Raw genomic sequence first — 25,713 nt, 5'->3', positions numbered from 1 at the left:
TGACCTTAAGTATTGAACGTTTTGGCTGAGTCATGTCTCTGTTGTTTGCAACAAGAATATGCTGACACCTAGCATTATGTTGACAAAACCTTTAAAACAGAGTGTACATGCTCAGTCTTGTTTTCAACACGGCACTTTGGAAGCTTTGATACTGTATATTCTCCTCAACTCACTATCTCCCCCTAGTGGCGTTGTAGAACCACTACAAGCCAGGAGAAGCCATACAGAGTACAAAAGTTTTCAGCCTAACAAAAGACTTAAAATAAACAAAACTGAATGGCAGAACTGACAACGTAGCTGTTCTTGTTAGCATATTACATAAAAGATCAACAAAAATGTGAGGAAATAATTTATTAACTGTTATTCCCTTTATTTTACACAAATGTTTGAGAAAAAAATGAAGTAAACAGTCCAGATTAGCTGAACAAAATCAAAACCTACTATTGGTTGTGTCTCATTCAAATGTTTTGGCCTTTTGGCCTGAAAGTCGTCTGTGAGTAAAATAGCGATCTCATCACTATGGAGATGGTGTTAAATGACACCAATGCTAGCCTTGCTATTGATACCATTGAGTTTGGACTGATCACAACACTCATTTTTGGAGTAACTTAATGAACAATGACATTTTTAGACTAAGAATGTTGTCAAACTCTGCAGATGATTCAGAAGAAGCCGAAAAACCAGCAGCGACAGAAGATTGGTGAGATTTCCTGCAAACATACAGACAAAGTGTTTTTCCCATCTTTATGTTGAGGTTCATCTGTATTTCACACTTTCAGGACAGAAAAATGTTGTCAAGAGAGCAGCTTCTTGCCCCAGGGGTTGGGCACAATATGGACGACGCTGTTTCTATTATTTTGGAAGCCCTAGAACATGGGCTCACGCTGAGGTAACAAATGATCTCTTATTAATTATTACTTTCTTTTCCCAAAGAAAAGTTGTGTCATTGCAGTGTTATCCAAAATGAGCTTTAACCAGCGAGCAAGTTACTTTTAGGAGTCATTATTTGAGATTACAAAACAAGGTAGGTTGAAAAATCCTGAACTGGTCCCGATTTCAACAGAGCTGACGATGCAAGAAGAGCTGAGTTCATCTTTTCCATATTAACCTCCAAACAAATGAGAAAAAAAATATCCAAACCAATCAACCAGTTCGGCTTTATTTCCTCCCAAAGCTTCACCATGGAGTCCTTGTACATTTTAATCCTTGTACATTATAATCCTTTCAGGCTTTTGCCTACTTTTAGTCCACAGCTTGAAAATGACATATTCATCATAAAATATCTGCATCTCTCCTGCCACAAGGTTTATTTGAACAGTTTCAGGGTCACAGTAAAGGGAGATTTGTTTAGATGTATAAATCTAAGTACTTGTGGTTCAGCGATTTTGGCATCGTTAACATCCCCTAATGAGTTGATATCAGGTTTTATTAGGTTAAGTTGTGCTTGACTTTACTTTTAAGTAAAACAGTTGAATTTTCCTTTTTTTTTTTTTCAAGAAAATGCCTCCGTTGTCTTTCAGTCTTTTTTTTCATTTTAAATTCATAAAATGGCAAGAAAACCCTCCTGCTGTAAGAAAGGAGATAATAATAGGCTTCTATCATTTAAGCCACTGAGTAGTTATGTTTAAATTACACCGAGAATTCTGCAAAACCTAAATACAAAATAGAAAGGAAAATAAGGAGAAAAGATTCTAAATGCCGTCGCAAATTTGCAGGAAGTAGACAACCCCAAAATAATGCTACATAGCTGCCTTGCACGTCGATTCTCATAAAATCTCATCAGCAAGATGAGATTTTATGAGAATTGAGGCTTACGGGCTAAATACCGTTCAATAGAAACACTTACTAATTGCGACTTTTGTTAGTCGAAACTTAAAAATGATGCTTTTATTTTCTGAAAAGCTGTAATGTTAATGCAGCTACCATTTCAACTGTCTTTAAATAAACTTCTCCATTTGATAATAATGTAAATACTTGTTGTCATAGAGGGCTATAACTTTAGTCAAACCAGACACTGAGTTGGATAGAGCAGGAAGATAGTGTTGCAAATTTACTTGCCACAACTTGAAAATAAAGTATTCCACATTGAAAGACGATGAACAACAAGTTAACGAACGACTGAGAAATTGAAATTGACTGAAGCTGAAACAACGTTGTTGGAATATTTAGACTCAAATGACTTTTAAGTCACTTAAACTGGAATATATAGAATTTTGACACTTGGCAACATTTCCATTAATTTATATTGTTGTGCATTTCTACTCATCGTCTGTTCATGTGGACTGTAGAGAACCTGCCAGGCCTACGGAGGACATCTTGCTTCTGTGCACAGCAGCTCTGAGTTTAGCTGGCTTCAGAGGTACATTTACAGCAGGACTCGCAGGAATACGGTGACATGGATGGGAGGCTCTGACAGTGAACAGGTATGTTTACATTTAAACCTGCATCTAATTCTTAGAGGCCATTTTTTGGTGGGGGGGAGGGGATCTGACTTTGTTTTGTCAAAGCAATTAGATCAAAACTTCTTCCAGTCTTTTGCTGTGAACAGAAATTTTGCTACATGTTTTGTTTCCAGAAACTGCAAAAATTTGTAAATCAGATTTTTTTTTAAGAGTTTGAATCAATATTTTAACCGTTTTGTCTCCATTTGTGGTTCATTGTGTCCTACAGAATGGTTACTGGTTCTGGAGTGATGGCCAGCGATTCAGATATGCGTCTTGGTGCTCAGGACGGCCACTTAACAGCAACGTCCACAACTGCATTCTGATCAATAATATTAGTCAGCATTTGTCAATAAAAATCTACAGGATATGCAGTCATGTGCAGGATATTTGTTGTGCTGAAAATAATGCTGCTTTTCTCTCTTGATACGTTTTCAGGCTGCAGGAACTGCTTTGATACGGCTCACTGCCTCTACCGTCACCCGTTCGTCTGCGTCAGGATTAAGTAAAGAAAAGTGGAGCTCCAGAAGCAGAAACACAGTCAAACTACTCTATCTTTCCACACTTGTTTCATAATGCTGTAACGCTACAAAAGGAATGAGACGACAAGAAAAAAGCAGTAGATGGATCATCTCTTAGGGCTAGTGCCTTAAATAAGAGAAAACTGAATGTTTCATGAAATGAATGCTTTGCTACTTCTTTTTCTGCAATCTGAATTGTAATCTTTTTTCCTTTGCAAAATTAAAACTAAAGCATTGAACTTGCTTGTTTGTTTTTATTTTATGTTGACGTTCTGAAAGGGGGTTAGGGGTGTGTGTATAGGGGAGGGAATGTGTGGGTTGAGGAGGTGTAGTGGTATGTGTGTATGCAGGGGTACTACCGATACAAGTGAGCTGGCAGATAGGGGTGTGTGTGTGATTGGGGGTGTTGTGATGCATGTGTGGGAGGAGTGTAGTGGTGCGTATGTGCAGAGATATTTGGTGGAGGGGTGGTCAAGCCGGGGGTAGAGTATAAGGGAGAGAGATGACACATACCTTACCTTTCGAGAACGTGTGTGTGTGTGGTGCTGTGGTGTGTGTATGCAGGGTACTACCGATACAAGTGAGCCGACAGATAGGGGTGTGTGTATGTGTGTGTATGTGTGAGCGATTCGGGGTTTAGGGGCATATATGTGCAGGAATGTTTGGTGGAGGGGTAATGGTTGAAAAGTGGGTAGGGTAGAGGAGAGAGAGAGAGGTGAGGGGTTGTTGTGGGGTGTTTTCAGGAAAGTGTGTAGATGCGTGTGTATACCAGAATGATGGTAAGTAGTTGTGAATGTATTGGTGAGTCGGCAAGGAGAGACTGTGTCATGTCCCTGGGTGGGTGCATCTTCTGTGGGTGTAGGGGCAGTGGGCCTTTGATCTGGGGTCTCCTTCTGCCGCCCCTCCCCTTCATAGTCTTCCCGCCCCATTTGCATGTGATTGGTTGGTGCATTCTTGGGCCGCCGGCGGCGGATCTTTCGTTGGAGTCACTGATGGCTCTGGTCATTGGGGCAACTGGCCCTGGCCTGTCCTGGTCCCTGAGTGCCCCTGGAAGGAGATGCCCCCTTGATGTGCCTAGTGCCGCTGGCAGCTCTCCTTCTAGCGGCTCAATTCCCTCTGGACCTAAATCCCCGGACCTTTCTCTTCCCCGCTCTCCATCACACACTGACAGGATGTTGGGAGGTGTCCACTTTGTGCTGGGTGGTGAGAAAGGTCATCAAGGTGGCCTTGATTGCTGCACCTGGTATCAACTTACCTCCCAGTTTTAATTACACTTTGTAAAAAGTTTTTATGAATCTTACTTTTCTTGACTCCTGTTATTGTTTTATCTTTTATTCCTTTGACTTATATTATTCATATCTCAATCCACATATTTTTAACGCATTACATCTTTTATCAGCACTTTGTCACCACAACACAAAAACACTGACAACTCCTGGACAAGTCTTGGCGCGGGCCATGCAGTGAATGGTGGGCGGTGCTGCTTAGGTGGTCCCTTTCCCAACACGATGTGGTTACCTTCCCTCAATTTTAATTGCAATTGACACTTTACAGAGGGCATGGAGCAGCAGGGGCAATGGGATCCAAGAGTGACTCTCTTACGGTCTCAGGAACCCCTGACATGATCACATTGCTAGAGTGGAATTCCCTGCAATGTCCGAGCATTATTCCTTCGCCCCACAGCATTACAGGGATTCAACCCACATCGCCACCACCCTCCATATGAGCTGGTTTACTTCTTGCGCAGGCCCTCAGATAGTCACTGGTAGCTGTGGGGGGCAAACAGGAGCAATGACCTTCTGTAAGGCAGCGATGGCACACTTTCTACTCAGCTGTAAAGCAAACACACGTCACTTTAGGGAATACTTAGCAGGTGTTGGTCTCAGATCTCTGGGTTGCCCGTCACATCCCCGCCAGTTCTTGGCTCACCTACTGGTTATTTCCTCTCTGGTGTCTCCGATGCCTCCGCCACCGGTCTCTTGGGTCGGGTCGGCCTTACAACAGCTCCGCCTTGGCTTGGCTGCTCTGTTGCTCCCAGGTTTCCAGTTCTCTGCTCTAGTGAGTCCTTATATACACCTGATGATCACCTGAGTACCTGATTGCTCACAGCTGCCGTCACGAATCAGTCAATGAGTCCACAATACTCAGGCTTACTCCCCCTTCAATAAAAAAATCTTGGGGTCACATACAAAATACAACATAAAACTACACAATATAACATATCCTAACTCCCCCGTGACGTGTCTTATGTCATTTCCTGTCTTTGGTTCACTTTATGGTCAGTTTGCTTTCACATAGGAAGCTAACTGTACCAATAATCTGAAATCGGCATTATTGCTACAAGAGAAGCTGAATTTGGGTGAATAGCTGTCACAGCAGGGTACGCTGTGAAATATATTGTAAAGCTGCTTGTGATGTCAGGGTCTTTCTTATCTTATATAAAAACATATATGCTAGCTGATCCACTACTGCACTATTTCTCAAGCTTTTTAGAATATTTTTTACTCCACTGTGGAATAATCTGTGGATCCAATGAGGATCCAAGTTTTCGAATAACTTAATGGTTTCTGTTCAAACTTTACCTGTCCTGTAGCACATATTGTCATGTATGCTCAGAAAGGGGACTGGATCAAAGTTAAGATTCAGTTGGTTTCTATTAGGTATTTCATCAAGCTGAGTAGAATTGAATTAAATTAGACGAAGGCACAGTTTTTTCTGCTGTGTTTTTGTCAAGCATCATTTCTACCAATAGAGCAACAGACAGGAGTAGTTCTTGACTGATGGTGAAGGTTATTTTGGCGTTCGTCACAAGCAAACATATAAAATTTGTCTTGTGCTAACATAAATTTGAAAAACATTCTTTTGTCTGTTTTGATGTTAATATTAGCACAGCACAAGTCATTGTGAGTTTTTAGATATAATCTTTCAATATGTTTCTTGTATTTACATGGAGCCGTTTCTCAGACAGTTTTACAGACTCCGCCCATCGTACATCTGACTCCACCCACTAACCATTCCTGTTCTGGCTTCTGCAGCCATGCGTTACTGTTTTAACAAGACTGTTTTCTTCCATTACACAAGAAGTTGTGGTGATTCTGCTTGTGCTTGAGATCTAAACATCTCATTTCCCAATATCTGTAATATTGTTGGGCTAATTTGATGGGAAACACCGTAACAATCCAAAACACACCAGCAAGTTTCCATGCTTGAGCCATTTATTGTTCACTAACAGAAAAGAAGATATTTAAAAAGCACAAGGTCAAAAAGACAAACCACATCTTGTTTATGTTCTTTGTTGGTTAATTCCTTCAGTTGCCAAACAGCAAAATGCTGTAAAAGTAGACATAGAGACTCTGCCACAGTCATGGCATCAATCCAACAAGATGCATCACATTTTCTTCACACAGACAAATGGCCTGGGAGAGCTGCAGTAAAAGTCATCCCTGCACTTCCGAGCTGCAAGTAGAAAATTTCGAAATAAAACAAAATTAGGAAAAAAAAAGCAAAAAACACAGAAGTTAGTTGAAAAAAGTACACCTTAAATTAAACTAAAGATGTCCAATATTATCGGTTGATATTACTCTTTCAATAATGCAACTTTTACACAACAAGCAGATTTTATCCATCAAACTCTTCAGCTACGTCTCCTCTCACTCAAAACGTCTAAATATTACATGTCATGTTATAGGTTTGTTTGACACAACTCGCAATAAATCCTGTGGCTTCTCGATTTCTGAGCCAACCTTGAAAAATTTAGAGGAACATCGTATGGGCACACACTTGATGACATCATCAAACCGCATCATCACCTGCTGCTTAATGAGCTTGTAGGTTGATTCCACATGTTTTTGATGTGGAGTTATTTCAAAGGCAAAGCAAGTTTATTTGTTTCCGTTTTTCTTTATATATCACGCTCATACAATATCTACGTTTCCGATTTCAATACCTATACGTTTCCTATTTCACCTGCGCATGACGCACCGGTAGGCTCTCCCCTCCTGATTGACCCCATATTTGACCAACTGGATTGATCCATGGTCGTTCCTTAGCCAATAATACCTGCTGAGTGTCAACCTAGGTGGTCTGACCATCACATACGTTTCCTCTTCCAGACCTCGCCCACCAGCTCTGATACCAGTTCTGACCCCACTGCCGAAAAGCCAATAAAATTCCTGTCACGGCAATGTGCAGCTTGTGTGTGTGGGATGTAAAATGGCTTCAGGGGGTCCATGCATAAACATTTGTGACAACATGCGTACTTGTGTGTGTCCGTGCGCAAAAGTAAAAGAAGCCTTTTTTGTCCACTTTTTGAACAACTGCAATTGCAAAACACGCCAAAAAGCGGAAATACACCAACGAGGAGGTGGTGGAGTCGTTTACACGGAGGGACAGTGATTTTTACAGAGGAAGACGTCTCTGACTGCAGAAGAAGATGCGGTTCATGAAGGAGAAGAGCATGATAAGTAAGCACAAACTTCTATATGCAGCTACGGTGTCTTTATAAGTTGTTTAGATAAGTAACTCTGTTGTTTATGGGGCTGGGGGGGGGGGGGGGGGGGGGGGGGCTGCGTTGTTTTCTTTCCGTTATTTCTTACTGTTGTCGTAGTTCCAGTGGTTCTGTTTGGTCTGCTAAAGACGTGAGACCTGGTTTGTTAGAAAACTTTCAGGTGTCGGCTCTAAAACGTCAGACCCCGGACCGGGGGAACCGTTCATGCGGGTTTCGTTCAGTCCGAGTGTGCGTGAAAGCAAAAAGAGCCGCGATGAAAGAGACGCAGCGGTTCAACACCTCTATTTCCCTCCAGTTGTAAACATTTGTTCACAAATACAAAATCAGAGAAAGAAAAAAATAGGCTGCTGCTGATTTATCTGCGTGTGTGTGGACCTTTCTGTGTGTGCATGCGTGCAGCGATGCGTGTCTGTTAGAACATAAACTTATTACAGTCGCAGGACTAATGTGAGATAAAAACTTCTTCTTGTTTGTCTTTATTAGTCTGAGATCTGATTCTGATGGAAACCCAGCAGCTCTTTAGATGAAGAAGGACCAGCTCCTTACAGAGGAAGACTACATTCCTGTCCTTCAGACCACCAGGACCCCTGCTCATCATAACAGCTACATATTCTGCTCTCCTGCTTTTTTACTTTACTTTTACAAACACTCTTTATCAGACAATAGTTCAAATCTAATGTAAATATGTAAATTGTAATGTGTTTTTATTATTACATTTTGTTTACATTACATAACATGGCATTATATTGTTTACATATATAAACATGATAACTGTAAAACTTATTCTGACTCTTTTATTATAATGCACAGTAGAAAAAATAAGCTTTTAGGGTGTTTATCCATCACCTGGTGAATTTCAATAATACTGATAGTGAATATGAATGTACAACAAGATTCCTCTTGATTCCACCTTTCATTAGAGTCTCATTGATGACTGTATGTTGAAGTGTTCTGGAGTTATAGCTTATTGAAGTTGGAGTATCCAAAGTGGCCATTTGGAGACTCCAAATGGCCACTTTGGGGAGCACATGAACATACTTACAGTAAATCCCACTAATAATTGTGGCAGCTATTGTCACCAAATTTTAACTTGTCATAGGAAAGGCTTCATGCTACGGATACATTTGATTTTCCAGTCCATATCTCCATCTGTCAATGAGCAGCATGTTGACAAAGTAGAAGAGAAATTCAAACCAGGGAAAAAAACTGAAATTTCCTTGTGTTCCAACTCCAATAATTTTATGCTGGTTACAGTTACAATACATTTGAAGGTTCAGGGTAAAACTTTAGTGTTTTCTTGAAAAAAGAGACCATGCTTTTATATATACTCCAAAGGGTTCAACAACAGCAGCTACTTTAATTTGGGTATGTCTTTTTCAAGCGCATTTGGCATTTTGGGGGGGGGGGACTGTTAAGGGGTTAATGCTTCAAAGTGTCTGCAGACATTAAATTATCTGTTTGCAGTGACTGTAAAGAAGAACCACAACGTCCAAAGTGGTTTCAAACACTGTTACTTGCTCGAAGTGAAGGTGAACACATTCTCTTTTGCTCCATTTCTGCACCCCCCTTCCATTCTGCTCTGCTACTTTGTCCTGTCTGTCTCAGAACCTCACTGTACATCTCCGTATTCCTCAAAATTTTAAATCATGGATCTGATCGGCTGCTCTCTGAATGCAATCGATCAAATATTCTTATCCCAGAGATTGGGCAAAGGGGAGCCCGCATGTCCAGATGGGATGCATCCTGCTGGATAAGTTTTGGACTCGTGGTCCAAGTGGAGACCAATGTGTCTTGCAGTTCTCTTGATCGAGTATGTGGAGGATGTTTACAATTTTGGAATTATGATACTCTGTTTTCTGCTTATTGGAGTGGGCAGGTTTTTTATGTACCTCAAGATCTCCCAGATATGGACAGCATCTGGCAGGCTGCCTGAATTCTGTGGCGGAATGTGCCAGACAAGAAGTGCACAGACTCAAGCATTGGCCGAGCTGGATCGCAAACAGGATGCCAATCTGGCCCAAACTGGCAAACTGGTGGCTTTTCCAGAGCTGGTCCGCAGAATAGACTGTAGCATGAAGCAGATGTCTGCTCGTATCAATGGAAATTGACCCCCAACATCAGTCTGGTTGGAGCTGCCAGCTTAAGACCAGTCATGGACTTAAGGTTAAGATTAAAATATTTTCAGTCTTATCTGGATTCGGTTTTCCCGAAGGCCTTGGGGCCAGAATAACCCCCGAGAAAGGAATGTGATGTTCACTGAAGCCCTGTCCCCCACCCTCTCCTGTACCCACATGGACTGTGTCACCTGGCTGTGGTCCACACACACCCTTAACTCACTGCCAGGCCGGAGTCTGGGTTGTCCATTGTGTGAATTTGTGCTTATGTGTATATGAGGTGTTTTTTTCTCTCTCCAGACTGCACCCCCATGAGGCACAGTCTGGTGGTACCTGACTTTTGCCCTCTACCCTGAATCCTAATGTACTTCTGTTTTTATCTGTACAAAGGCAGCACCAGATAAAGTTGGCTGCGAGGCCTCAGTCTGCCCGGTCCTGTGATCTGTGTCTATTGTTTTGTGTTTGTCTGTCAAAACTTGGATGGGTTGTACTGGAACCTTGAATTTCCCCTCGGGGATAAATAAAGTCTCCTTGATCTTGAAACAATGTGATAAAGACTTTGAGTATTTGAATAAAAATGAAACACACATTTCAGACTGCAAATTTCACTGCTGTGTGAAGAAATACTCTGGAGGTCCATCAGTAAGGATTATTGCTGTATGGAAGCAATTATGAGGAAATGCTATCATATGATACTGTAATTCAGTTTACCACATGTGGATTAAATGTAAACAAAACCTTCTTACTTGTAATCATAACTATGTAAACATGGGTGTTAACCACATGACAACTAATACACACGATGAAGATCAGGAAATAAACACTAGCTGGGCAATAAGCCAACATTTAATTATTATTTTTGCTGTTTTTATAGTAAGGAGGTGTGTGCTGCTCTTTTGCAATGGTCAGAATAATTTTTATAGTGAAAAAAAAAGTATTCTTCTGCTTCAACAGATGGTGTTACCTTTAATTAAATCCTTCTGTTTCAGTGACTGTTGCACATTTCAGTTTATTTTAGTTCCTAAAAAAGTTAAAAGATAACTTTATTAATCAAATAGCAACAACTTTAAAACTAAAGAATAATTTAAATTTCACTTAACTTTGAAGCTGATGACTAATGTTTGCTGCAATGCAGCTTCTGGAATAAAATGTGGTGTTACATATCTGTAGTTAAAGGTAAGGTAGAGGATCCTTGAAGGGAATTTTCAGCAATATAGCAAAAAATGTTCCTCGAAATCATCACCAACCCTGCTTTAAATGCTGAACTATCTGTTCAGCTGTGTCTCAGCCACATCGCTGAGACAGCAGGCCAGAGACAGACTAAGACTGCTTCTTTGGTCCAAATCAGAATTTGTTTAGTGCATTTGCATTTCCCCAAACGAAGCGGACTTTCTGAGCAAACGGACTAGGAGTCAGATAAACAAGGCTGATGTGAAATGTGCCCTAACATACAGAGGACCTCAGGGTCTGCCAAGGCTCATAATTTAAATGGAGGTCAAATAAAAAAGAAAAACAAACTACTAAAGGAACCTTAACCCCTCTGTCGTGTTCACCTCCTGCCCCTTACTTTAGTGTTTCCGGTCAAATTTAACCGGTCTGTTTTAACAGCTTTTAAAAAAGCACAAAAATTTAATATGAATTTTTGGAAATAGACATAAAACAACTGCAAAAATACAAACAGGCACAGAAATGTATTACAATTATGAATGTGTACTGTAAAAAATAAATGGAAAACCAAAGATGAAACTAAACATGATAGTGTGTGTGCGTGTGGGTGTATGTGTCCATGAATTCATGCACATGAGTGGCATGTCACACTCAGGTTACAGTGTGCCTAGCAAATGTAGGCATCACATTTGATGTATCTCAGGCTTCTTTTATTGTCTCTAGGGGCATAGAGCTCACTTTTCTGCCCTTGTCCTTGTTGGACAAAGAATTTTATTGAAGCCTGATCAGATTCTTCACCAATATTTAACTTCAGTCGTCACTTCTAGTGGTGTTATGACAGATATTATCGCCATGGAGATAGTTGGTCAGATGATGCTGGATGAATTGTACATTATGATCCAGAACATAGTGGAAATGATGCAGAAGAACATATAGAACATTAAAAGGTGCTACATCTGTCCATACAATATAGTAAAAAATGGCAAATCTCAGGCATTAATGGTGACTAATCATAATTAATCTGTAAACTTTTCATCTGTTTAAAAATTGTATCTATTCCTTTTTTCATCTGCTCATTCTTTTTTTTTTTTTTTTTTTTTTTTTTTTTTACAGCAACAGGCCTCTTTTCAGACTTGATCTGTAATTACTGAAACTCCAATTTTGTGTTTGCATCTATGTAACTGGGTGTTTTGTGTCCTTCTGCAGCCCTGCAGGTGAAATAAAATACTCCGTTGACAATCACGTTGTCAGGATAATGGAAAAATGACTGTTTGTAAAAAGTGACTACAGTGACACCAGGTGGTGAAATGGCGGTACTGCAGGAAGCTGTTTCAGTGTGGAACGCACGATAAGCAGGAAGAGAAAATGAATGGATGAAACTTTTTTGCTTCTTTAGATTTTCCTGCTCTAAATGAACTAATTTAGTAAATGATTAAATGCAAAAACCGTATTGATGGAACTTCTGGAGGTCAGTTTTGTGCCCGCACCAATGTCAAAATGAAGCTGGCTGTTAAAATATAATATCCTTTACTTGTTTTTATTTAAATCCTTTATGTTCTTTGTTGTTAATGTTTTATTCTGTCACTGAGCGGAGCAAAATCTTGATTTGACATAAGTAATGACTCAGAATAATCAGTATTAGCATGTAAAGTCAGATTAACCTGAAAGAAATCATGTATTTCCATCTGGTTTTTTTTTAAGCCCTGACAGCTGAGAGAGTGTAGACTTTATCGATTATGAGTAAAATAACACTTGGTACTATAAGTGTAACAGACACTCACAGACAGGCTTTATTTGATGCTTCAAGTTTTTAATTTCAATAAAAGAAGGAGCAGGTCATTGTGCAGAACAAAGTGGAGCTAAAAGCTTTTTTTTTTTTTTTTTAAATGAATTATCTAAATAAAAGACACAAGGCTTCAGAGACATCCAACAATGACCCTCCATGTGCAGCAGGACAACAACACCAGAAAATAAAGAGAAAATGTTGCGTTATTCTAATTTTTGCTGTGATATTTGATGCCTTCGAGTCAACGGAAGAAAGACCAGACCCTCTTTACGCAGACGGAGCCACTTCTTGCACTGCACTGCAGATCATCCCAGCATTTCTTACCTGCAAATATCAGGGGGAAAAAAAACAACTACATGACTTTCAGCATTGTGGATGTTTGTTTGTTGATGTGGATTAAAACATAAAAATAATGTTTAAATATCAGTGAATACTGTATGATGTTACCCGAGTGGTTCATCTGAAGGCAGTGCTGAGTCCCGATGTTGTTCGGCTCTCCTCGGCACCAGGATGTAAATTTAAAATGTGAGCCATCGCTCCAAAACCAAGTACCCTCCTTAAAACCACAATAAATTCTGAATAAATTAAAGAGCAACAGATTTATAAACCTCAACATTTAAAATGAACCTGTATTCACTTAAAACAAGACATGGTAACAAATTCAACAATTCAAGGGGAAAAAGCTTATTTTTCATTAAATATGGAAAATATTTAGTTTATTTACCATTTCTGATGTTGTCATCATTTATTACTTTTATCAGCATATGGCTCTTTGGTCATACAAGTAAAAACTAATCATTCATACTCAACCATGAAAACAGTTTGTAGGGAGGATTTAGTTGTACACCTGTGCAGCGTCAGTCGCTCCAAGCCATGCGAGTTTTATCTGCTATCATCTTCTGGATCCAGTCATACTCCTTCTGATCGTGTACAGCTGCAAGGTGTGCCTTCATTGTCTGACAATTTTTCTACAGAGGAAAGAAAGAAAGCGTGAACCTTTGCCAGAAGGAGATGCAATGCCAGGGTATTACCACTAGATGGCAGTAACATGCCCTGCAGATCTGTTCCATCCAAATGAGTTAGAAAAGTTTTAAAATGCACTGATTAGATTAAATATCAAATGCGTCGGAACTTCCTCCGGTTAAATGAAGAAAACAGAATTGATAGCTTTTGGATCCTAAGAGAAAGATTGATAGTCAGCACTCAGCTTCAATCAGCTTCGTTAAATCCAACAACAGAGCCAGAAATCTTGCAGCAGCGCTGGACTCAAACCTAATTTCAGGAGTGGCAGGACAGAGGACCGTTGTGAAGTTGCTTTTTTATCACTTAAAGAACATCTGGAGGATTAAAGGACTGATGACTCAGCAGGATTTCTGCATTTACCTTTACTAGACTGTAACGCTGTCCTTACAGGTCTCCCCAAAAAGTCCATCAGACAGTAGATCATAAAACTACTGTCCTTATCTATACGCTGACTTTCTGTCTGTCAAAACCATGACAATGCTGCCTGACTGAAACACATTCAGGACCTTCTGGTTGGATCCCAGAGGTCATCAGGATCAGGTCTACGTTCTGTTCCCAGAGTCAGAACCAAACATGGAGGCAGCGTTCAGTTTTTATGCTCCTCACTTGGGGAACAAGGTCCCAGAAACCTGCAGGTCTGCTGAAACTCAGTCGCTTTCAATCAGGTTAAAACTATTTCTCCACACTGCAATCTTAATTTCATGCAATTTATCTTTTTTTTTTTTTTTTTTAGTATTTTTATCTGTTTTAATAGAATTTCTTTCATTTCATTTTAAAGTTTCTTTCTAATGCTGCTGGGATGCCGCTGGGATGTCATGTTAAGCACTTTGTATTGTCTTGTTCATGAAATGTGCAGCACAAATAAAGCCGACTTGCTTTATTTCCCATGTAAATGTCATTCCTGGCAACACTGACTTGTGTTTCTCTTCTCAGCAGGTAAAACCTGTGCTGCTTGTTGACTCCATTTCCTGTCCTTTCCAGCTGTCGGTGGAGGAAGATGGCCCTCCCAGCCTGCTTCTGCTGGAGGTTTTACCTTTCCACTATCGTCTATTACCCTGTGCACGCTCAGGATGGAGGAATAACCTCACTGCAAAAACTGAAATCTAAGTAAGATTAAAAATCTTAAACTGAGTACACACATGTTTATTTTTTTAAAGGTAAGATAATTCCTAGTTTTTATGCCAGAGAATTCCTCTTGTTTTAAGAGTATTTTTACTTGTTTTTGGGAGTCTTGACAAGCCAAATTTTCTTGCTCTATTGGCAGATAATTTATCTTATTTTAAGCAACATTTACCTAATTTTTGTATTTTTTTTTCTTGTTTTTTAAGGCTGAGTTTTTGCAGTGCTGAAGTAGATTTCTTATTTCCTGAGAAGTGGCCTGTCTGAAAACAGTTTGGACTGATTTGGAATTGTTTTTACTGGATCACAATGAATTAACTTGTATTTTTTTATATCTGTAAAGCGCCTTTAGATGACTTTGAGGTGAATTGGTGCTATAGAAGTGAAGCTGAATTGTTTTATCCTTGTTAAGCCCAAGTTATCAAATTTCATACAGTTTCTCAGACATTTTGCACGATTTTTTGGTAAAAACTTTGATTCCGTTGAACACAACGCAATAGTTGCTTCTTGTTCCTAATAGATACCCATTGACATGTCACATGGTAATAAAAAGGTAATTTTTTTGTTACGTTTCATTAAAAATCCAAACAAAGACAAAAGTGGACTTTTTTTCATTGGTCAGGCTTTGAAGGGTTGTAATAGTTGAAGTCCTAGAAGTGATGGCGCCTTTTTCTGTACTTTCACACCAACATCCGAAACAGAGACGCTGAAACTTTTACATTTTTACCACAGTTTAACAAATTTTCCCATCAAGGAATGAAATAAATGAGTGAATTAATGAGACATGCAGGAGCATTACCTCAGCATCAGCCCAAGTCATGAGAGTTGGAACAAAGCGATAGCAGCGCCAACCCTATCGAGTCCATTCTCTCGGACAGAAGAATCCTCTCTTCACAACATCTGTCGCTTCTGAACAGTTGCAATGAGCTCATTATCAAATTGAATAAATATTTTAAGTTTTATTTCAAGTGTAACTTTCTTTTAAGGAAGAACAATAAATGCAATTAATGAAGCAAAATAGTTACAAACCTTCAGCGTCTGCATCGTGAAATCCTGTAAAGTTGGACAAGTTACTTCCTTCCTTAGCAAGGTGGATCTTCAGTAGTTTTCCAGCTCAACTAGATTTTATTTGCCATCAATCATCTTTTATAAACATTATATACTGTATTTCATCTAGATTCCTTCAAATGAGGAACCTTTTATCTTTACACTTTTGAACAGACGCACTCACCAGCAGCCCTCGTCAGAATCGTCATGGCAACAAGAAGGAAAGACAGAGTCAACATTTTCATGGAGATGATGATAGCCTTCAGTAGACAGAGAAAGTCATGTTAATCTGTTTGGGCATGAAGATGGTGGGAGGTCAGAGAGTTCGTATCAAACCTGGAGGAGAAGGATCTTCAGTTTCTGCTCCGAGCTGCTGAGCAGCTCAAACACACGCTTATATCTTGTTGTTTATCTTCCCATCTTCACGAAATCAGGAACTTAAGAGGTGAAAGCTGACAAAAGTCACTCAAACACACAGAAAACACATCATTTCCTCATTTTTAATCAGCCTTCATCCACCACAACAGCTTTCCTGAGATGACCTGAGGGCAGATGGGAGGGTTCACCTTGAATAAAAGAAAATAATAAAGATTAAAACCTTTACAGTGAAGCTTTTCAGTCGATATTTTTCTCAGTTATTGACATTTTATTCTATTGTGTTAATTCTTTATGTTGGGTCCTAGTTTCCCCTGAGGATGACGCATCACAATATATTATCCCAGTGTGTGTAAACGTTGTGTCTATATGTGTCTCCTGGTTTTGGGGTTTGGGGGACATGCTGGGTAAAGATAAGGCTGTTTATTACGTTTGCATTAGTGGTGTTAGTGTTTGTCATTTTAAGTTTCCACATTACCAGGAAGTTTATTCCGACATGGTGAAAATGCGGCTTGGTCTCCCAACATGCTGAATAACCGTAAATGTGTTAATTTCCCATGAACATCTTGCAGAATGCAGAATCATTTACCTTTTACACACATTAATTACAGGAACCTCAGACAAGCTGTAAAGTCCATTTATCTCCTCTTGTACTTCTTAGACTTTGACTTGAGGAATTGCATCTTCTTGTCCAGTCGAGAGACTGCTTCTGACAAATTTAACCCTTTACTGGCCAAGTGACCATTTGAGATCATTTCATTAGACATATGAAATGTCTGCATGCCAGTCCATGAAAGGAAAGAACCACAGTGAGTTCTCCCCTCCACCAGTCAAAGATCAGGCTACATCCCAGCTACTTCACTAAGATTAGCCTTTAACATAAAAACTAAGGGGAAAAAAACAGAACTTACTGCTGTAGCTTTTATTTTAGAAAAAAAAGACTCAAAGTCTTGAAATAAACTCCAGTATTATCATAACACTTCAACGTATTTCAGGGAGTGTCTGATAAAGGGTTCAGAGCAACGACAGCATCCGTCCCATCACACCACAGTGAAGAGATTTAGCTTTTCTGTGTGTGATGAAGGCAAACCAGGAGACAATACAGCTCCGTGGTGATCCTTGTGCTACTGACCTGAGGCCTGTTTTACTAAACTGGTTATCAACCTGGTAGTTCAACCAGAAATTCCCATCTTGTCCAACACAAGCCCACATAAAGAGGTGGAGTTTGCAGCATGTGACATGCAGACATGAAGAAACCCCGCAGAGCAGCTAATTCGCCATGACAGAAATAACAGTTGTTTACTGCCATTTACGCAGCAACAGCCAGGAAGAAATGTTGGCAGAAAACTACTCTATTATTGTGCATGTCTGTTACATTGTAACATTTTAATTCATCATACAACATAAACGGTCTCAGATTCATTTTATTACATCCCGGACATTTTGAACAGATCGGCCTCAGTTCTTTCTTTTATTACATATTATCCATAAACCTCCGGAAGTTAAAAGTGAAGCCTATGTGGAAGTACCAGAAGCTGCAGTTCCCCCCTCATCCACTAGGAGGAACTCCAAAACGGAGCAAATCTCCATAGACTCCCATGTTAAAAATACCAATTTCACAGCAGAAATAAACATGTTTACAGCCTGGTACAAAAACATTTTAGGTTTAATAGGTCATGTTTACCTTCATGACAACTCTTCCATTGAGAAGTAATTTCCACTTGAAATTCGTCAGAATTAGGGACTTGTCCTTTTGACAGGTACCCGATATCCTGCTGCAAGAAAACAGAGTGTAGAAAAACCGTGGTTTTGAACCAGTTAACAGGTTGACGTAGTCTTAGCCCATGTAACTCCATTAGCTTGCTCCTGTTAGCTCCAAGTAAGCTTAGTTAGCACTTAGCAACAGGCCTGTCGGACTTCGTTGATCTCAATCATCTATGACTCACAGCCCCCCTCTCAGCTCTGCCTCTTTGCCCATTTTTGTATTTTCCAGGAGAGACAACACGTGACGTTGCCAAGATGGCGATGGTAGGAACCGCCCAAGGAGCTTCAATTCAGCTCTTCACAAACCTACGGGTGACGTCAACGAAGCTTTGTCCATCTTTTATATACAGTTTGTTTTTGTCCGTTCAGTAATTCTGAGCCCCTACAAGTTGTGCGTTCCATAAATTCATGGTTCTGCAACATGTGACCATTAATATTAACTTCATTTCAGATGCAACCCTGGTGGAACTGAACAGACTCTGAAACAAGTCCAAAAAAAAAAAAAAATTATATATACATATATATATATATATATATATATATATATATATATATATATATATATATATATATATATATATATATATATATATACATACATACACATATATACACGCACACACACACACACATACAAACTTGTCAAGGCATTGTTCATCAAAACGATGCATCTACCTGAAAAACTCTCCTGCCATGATCCAACATTGACAGAATCTGTGGCCATGGTGATCTACTACAGTATGAAGCAGACGTGTTGCAGTACAGAAGACCTAGAGTTAACCCCGAAGTTACCTCAGTAAAAGAAAATCCAGTTTGTGGTCCATTCCTCCGTTCTTAGATGCTACATGTTCCTCCTATTTTTTCTATTTAGCACATTTTTTTTTTTGCTTTTTATTTTTTATGATATAACCAAATATGCAAACACATGAAACTACGTATTTAGGACATAATTTAAAACCTTTTTTAAAAGCTTATTTGCCTACCGTATTTTCACGACCATAAGGCGCACCGTACTAAAAGGCGCAGTCTCAGTTATGTGCGTCCTTTCTGTATTTAACACATACATAAGGCGCACCTGACCATAGGGCGCGGGTTTTATGTACCGGTACAATCCACGCCCACACTCCCCCCTTTAACATTCTCAATGCACACAAGCATACAAGTATGCCTTTTTAAAAATAGAGCGGGAGCAAAACCGAGTTTGGTTGTGGTTTATTTAAGTATTGATTACAAAGTACTAACATTTTTTAATCATCAATCAATCATCAATAGGCACGGTCATGGTAAAACATGTGGATAAAACAAGCACACAAGTGTGTGCGTATTTAAAAATAGACCGGGACCAAAACTGAGTTTGGTACTCACATTTTTTTTTACCGGTAATCGTCATCAGTCAAACCCATCAAAGTCCTCATCCTCTGTTTCTGAATTGAACAGCTGCGCTAAATCTCCAGCAAACATGCGAGGTTCACTTTCTTCACTGTCAGTCACTTTCCGTGCCGTGCGGCTCCTCGGAAATGATGCCGGCTTTTGCGAAAGTGCGGACAGCAGTGCCAGCAGACACGTTAGCCCAAGCGTGTTTCCTCCAACTCGGGCCACCTTGCCTTATGTCCACGGAAACTCAGCTGCGTCTTCTTTACGTGTCAGAGCGCGTTTTCCATCTTCCTCCACTTGCGAACCATTGATTCATTAATCTTAAATTCTCTCTCGGCTGCTCGATTTCCACGTTGCTTGGCGTAGTTGATGGCCTTCAGTTTAAACTGTGCTTCATAAGCGTGTCTTTTTGCCATTTTCAGGGTTGTTAGAAAAAGGTGTTCTGCATAACGCACATACCTGTTCTTTTATATGTGATCAACGCCCACGCCTCACCCTTTAACGTTCTCATGGTGTTCTCTACTACGTCCGATTACATCAACAACAACAACACGCACACAAAGGGCGCACTGCACTATAGGGCGCGCCGCACATTTTGAAGAAAGACTTTTATGTGCGCCTTATGGTCCTGAAAATACGGTACTCATTCTCATTTCTGTTATAAAAAACAAACCACTTGGTATGATACTCAAAAAAGCAGAATAAGACTGACAAAAAAACAAAAAAAAAAAAAAACAACTAAACTGTAACTCTGGGATGCTGTCACTTTGGTACTTTTCTTACAGCAAAAGTCTCTAGTTGAAGTAGCAAATTCTACTTCCTATATTTTAATGGATGAATACATTTGAGTGAAATGCCATAAATGAAGACAAGATGATCCAATCACAAGGATTGCAACATAATGTTGGTTTCCATTCTTTTTTTTGTTTTTATTAGTTTTACAGAAAAGTGACATGGCTTTCATCACCCAACGAAGTTCCCGTTTACAAAGGAAGTCTGTTAAAATAAAGTGAAGAAATGCCGTTATCTCCTAACCTGTGCTGTATATTCCTGCAAGTGTTGCTGTCTGATAGCACGTTGCATAATGTTGTCTCATTTAGCCTTTTCACATTTATTGCATCGTCATCCGGAAACTGCAGGCAAGCTTCAAAGCAAATTCATGAATCCATGAGTCCTTCACATTTTATTGTCTAATATATATTTTCTTCATTTAAATTGGTGATCATAAGGATGTCTTGGTGCATCTTAATGTCTTTTAGTTTCTCTGTCATGTTATCGTCTTCTAGTTACATTTCTGTTTGTCACTGCAACAGGATCCGTTCCATCCGTTCCGAGCAGCACGTTGTGCACTTTCAAAACCTTTTAGAGGAAATTCAGTTACATTACAGCAGCATAATTCGGTAAACCTACTTTTCTCATCTCTAAAAATGGAAAAAACGTGGGAGCTGATCAGTAAAACCTCTGGGTAATCACATGACTGCATACGGATGTGTGCAGATATCCCTGCCCTGACACTTCAGGCTGTCCATGTGTAATAAAGAAACGCACCCTGTTACACACTGAGCATGCTCAGACAGCTTTTCTCAGCAAATCATATGAGTTTGTCGAAGTTGTTTACTCTGTCAGTGTGTGTAAATGAAGATGTAAGCGTTTCTTTATTTACCATATGAAGCTGTTCATCGTTGTTTGTCCACACAAAATGCTAATGCTAGTATAGATGGTTTAATATCACCGTTTATAGGCGTGAATTGTTCTTATTTGGCTTCAGTCTAATGTGAGCAGTGCTCATTTTTCCTTTTGAAATAATACTGCATATTTCCTGAATTGCTATGTTCATGTTTTTTATTTATAATTATAAAACAACAGCTTCTGTACATTCTGTTAATCGGACCTGTTGCTGTCTGTGCACGATAGCCCTGTCATGGTAAAGAGAGACCTCTTGTGGACATTTGAGGAACTTTTCCCTTCTGTTTATTTCAGAGTTGCTGTTCTGCATAATTCCCTACTTTGGCAGAGTAACTACATGTGTACTTACTGTCGTGGTTATTTCTTTTTCAGTTCACCACACATACTATCACACCAATACCATCAAAGATTGCTTCCTTACAGAAGACTTAGGTCAGCTTTGTACAAGCCAGCATCCCAGCATACATGCAAATATATTTCATAGTATGCATTTGTATTCAGACAATAGAAATGGAATAAAAAAAAAACCCAAAACAAATAAAGATCCTCATTTTATATTTCTAATCATTCATCAGGATTGTGTTTCTTTCAAGTAATTTATGTGCATACAATGCTGCCTGTCACCACTGTTACTGGACTCTCCAGAGCACCATCATTACACGTAGAGCATTTACAGCTGTTTACAGCTCATATTCAACAGTGATAAATCATTTTCAAAAACTGTTTCCTGGATTCATCTATTCTTGTCTGATCTGCTTTTTAGATGGTGTAGAAACAACAAAAAACCTTTAAGGCAGTCTTCTTTAAAAGTAACAAAATGCCTTTATTTCTACAACATAGTGGCCTATGAGGCCTCATGATGCGTTGATGGTTTCAGGCTGCTTTCCAGGTTTAGTAGTAGTTAATGAACCGTAATGATGCATGAAACTGCTTAAAATGCTTCAAGTCTCACTTTAATTATTTATAACTACCTGCATTACTTTAAAAATTAGCATAGTCAGAATTCAGTGCAGATATTTATCGTTTGATTTATTCCATGAATTCTTTTAGCATCATGTTCCCTCCTCTTTCTCACCATTTATGTCATTCTGCACACAGCATGTAAGCATTGAACTTTTATGGATGTTTTTTTTTTTTTTTTTTTTTTTGCGTTAACTGTAGCACTAGCTGGCACTCTAGTGCATCATAATGATGATGATGGATGCTTCATCATGTCTCCATTTTTACCCACATGAAGCTCTGACTCAAATCCAAGTTGGATTGTTTAGAAAGTCCAGTTTTTTTTAGGTGTGAATGCACAACTGCTCCACACCTGCTGTCAGATGCAAGACTGAACCAGCTTTAATCTTTGTCGAACATCATCATAGCTGAATGGTCTCTCTCGCGTGAATTTTCGCATGTTGCGTTAAGCGGTCCTTTCGACTAAATCTTTTTCCACATTTCTCGCACCAGAACGGTTTGTCTCCTGTGTGGCTTCTCATGTGTTGGTTTAAGTTTGACCTTTGACTGAACTTTTGTCCACATTTATCACAGCTGAATGGTTTTTCTCCTGTGTGGCTTCTCAGGTGTTGGTTTAAGTTTGACCTTTGACTGAACTTTTGTCCACATTTATCACAGCTGAATGGTTTTTCTCCTGTGTGGCTTCTCAGGTGTTGATTTAAGTTTGACCTTTGACTGAACTTTTGTCCACATTTATCACAGCTGAATGGTTTTTCTCCTGTGTGGCTTTGCATGTGTTTCTTTAAATGTGGCTTCTGAGTAAATCCACGTCCACATTCATTACAGCTGAACGGTCTCTCTCCTGTGTGGATTTTTATGTGTTGGGTCAAGTGAGACTTTTGACTAAATCTATGTCCACATTCATCGCAGCTGAATGGTTTCTCCTCTGTGTGGATTTTCATGTGTTGGGTCAAGTGAGACTTTTGACTAAATCTATGTCCACATTCATCGCAGCTGAATGGTTTCTCCCCTGTGTGGATTTTCATGTGTTGGTTTAAGGTATACCTTTGATTAAATCTTTGTCCACATGCATCACAGCAGAAGGGTTTGTTTCCTGTGTGCGTTCTCTCATGTTGCTGTAAGCAAGCCTTTCGACCAAATCTTTTCCCACAATCGACACAGCTGAATGGTCTCTCCCCGGTGTGGATTTTCATGTGTTGGTTTAAATGCGACTTTTGACGAAATCTATGTCCACATTCGACACAGCTGAATGGTTTCTCCCCTGTGTGCGTTTTCATGTGCAGGTTTAAGTTTCTCTTTTTAGTAAATCTATGTCCACATTCGACACAGGTGAACGGTCCATCTCCTTTGTGGATTTCCGTGTGCAATTCAAGATTTCTTGCATGACTGAAGACTTTATCACAAACATCACATCGAAGTGTTTCTTTCCCTGTCTGAGCTCTTTCCTGGATATTTACATTCTGTGTCACTGGTAAACGTCTCTTACTCTTTAAGCAGCTCAGAGACCTTTTCGATAAGTGTCTCTGGAAAGAACGGTGGAAGCGAAACTTTGCGTCACAGTCAGAGCAGCTGAGTGATGTTTTGGCAGTATTACTTTCCACATTAGTGTTTACACCCTGTCCCTTTTGGTCATTCCAGTGCTTATTGGTGTCCATCTCAGGTCCAAAATGAGACAAATGTTCTGAAGCATCTCTGTCACTATCTGTTTGTAAAGAACTGTTTGGGTCTGGTTTAATGCTTGTTTCTTGTCCTCCCCAGTTATCTCCAGCTGTTTCTGATTTAATCTGTTTAGCTGGGTTGCTGGTTGGAGTCTCTCCCTCTGTGTTGTCTTCAGGTTTAGTTTGATGAAGATGGGTGGAATATGTCCAAGGCTGGAGCTCCTTATTGTTGTCACCTTCACTCTTCAGAGGAGTCATCATCACTGGTAAACCTGCAATGCTCTCCACTAACCCATCATCACCTGCTTTCCATCCTGGTTGAAACACATTCCTGTGGTTCCTCTTTCATGAGTTGGACCTCTTCAGGCAACCGACTTTGCAATCACCAACAGATGCTGCACATCTGCAGGGAACACTGTAATGAAAAAGAAAGATCAGTTAAGAGACTCAGCACAACACGTCAGTCAGCAAGAAGAGCTGCGTTGTATGAGATGTTCAGTAATGTGTGGAGAAGACTTTGCAAATAAGAAAAGTTTATTACAATCTCAACTTCATCCATGGACCAACAAACAAAAGAGCACCGCAATTCACAAATAGTCAGTGTGTTTGTCGTTTTTATTGGTTCTGTGGTTTGTGATGGATGTTTTTTCACTCTGCGATAGACCAAAGTTTTGTTCAGTTTTCAGGATTTGCCCTGCTAGCAAATGTTCCGTTTCATGCAATGTTCAGCTCAGTTTCCTGCTCTGGGTAGGGTTGACCCAAAGTTCTAGACAAAACCAGAAATCATATTGTAGAGACTTTTGAGCAAACTTTCTGATCAGGTATTTGTTTTCCCACTCGGTCTCGAGTGACTGATTTTAGTAGGGGTAGGAAATTCGGATCGAAAAATCAAATATCGGGATTTTTTGCATTACAATTTTAATATTACTATTTTTGTTAAAAAATATATCTTTTTTTATTCAAATAAATAAAAATAATCCAAAATAATTTTTTTTGTCATTTTTTTTGTTTTTATTGATCTTTTTACTTGTTTTCTTGGGCATTATAGCAGAAATCAAGAAAAATGAAGAGCAACAGAAAGTTTTTCACATTTCTTTTGTTTGTAATCTACAAAAATCTGCAATATAGAAGAATTATGAGAATCGCAATATAAATCGAATTGGCACCCAAAAAATCAGAATCGAATTGGGACAAAGCATATCATCACAGCCCTGGATTTTAGTCACATAAGCCTCGTTTAATTAAGGCAGGTTGATAAAACTGCTATTTCACACATTTATGTTGGGTTATTATCAGTAATTCCAGGCCATTAAAATCCCTCTTTCTTCCACTAACCCTACAACTTAAACACCGTTGGCAAGAGAAGTAGAGGACTTAGCCGAGTTGAAAAACAGGATGGAAATGAACACAAGTTATGAGCACCCAGATGCAAAATTATTCTTATGAATACTGAAATGTGACTGAACAGAGTTATGATACTAACCATGACCAAGAAGGACCTAAAATATGCAGTTACAGCTGGTTACAGGAGCTCAATGAAATACATGAACCTACAAACAGTTCCCAGTAACATACCAATGATTAAACATGCATTATTTGTGCAATCAGTGATTTCTGATAATTCAACTCGCTAACTTTCACAAGAGGTGAACGTTAATTACGAATTGACTATTTTTTTTAGAATTCGGTATTTACATGGTCATTTTTTTTATTGGTTTAAAGCATATTTAACTTTTAAAATACCCCATAAATGGCCATATAAACATGGACAGTGTTTCCACACAAAATGCAATTTCATGCCAGGCTGTTTACACACATGCAGGCTTGCGCCGCTAGGGCTGCAACTAACGATTATTTTAATAATCGATTAAATCGATTAGTTGTTTCAGCTCTAATCCTCATACACACAACATAACAGAGTTGCATGCTACTCGCTAGTCATCCAGCACATGGAGCCTTTGTGTCATTGCTGGCGGCATAAACGTTCTACCCAAACCAGGCTTTGCTTGATAAGACCAAATAAATGAAAAGAATGCAGAAGCATCAGTACAAAGATCCTGATTCCTTTTTACAACAACAGAACTCGTCTTGTGTTGCAGGAAATTTTCACTCTGGAAGCCGTTGACAAATATTTGCTGTTTTAGTTACTCTGTTTCTATGGAAACAAGAGG

The sequence above is a fragment of the Telmatherina bonti genome (genome assembly GCF_933228915.1).
Source record: "Telmatherina bonti genome assembly, chromosome: 18".
NCBI lineage: Eukaryota > Metazoa > Chordata > Actinopteri > Atheriniformes > Telmatherinidae > Telmatherina > Telmatherina bonti.
The sequence above is the reverse complement of the archived record's forward strand: the minus strand, read 5'-3'. Positions refer to the sequence as shown.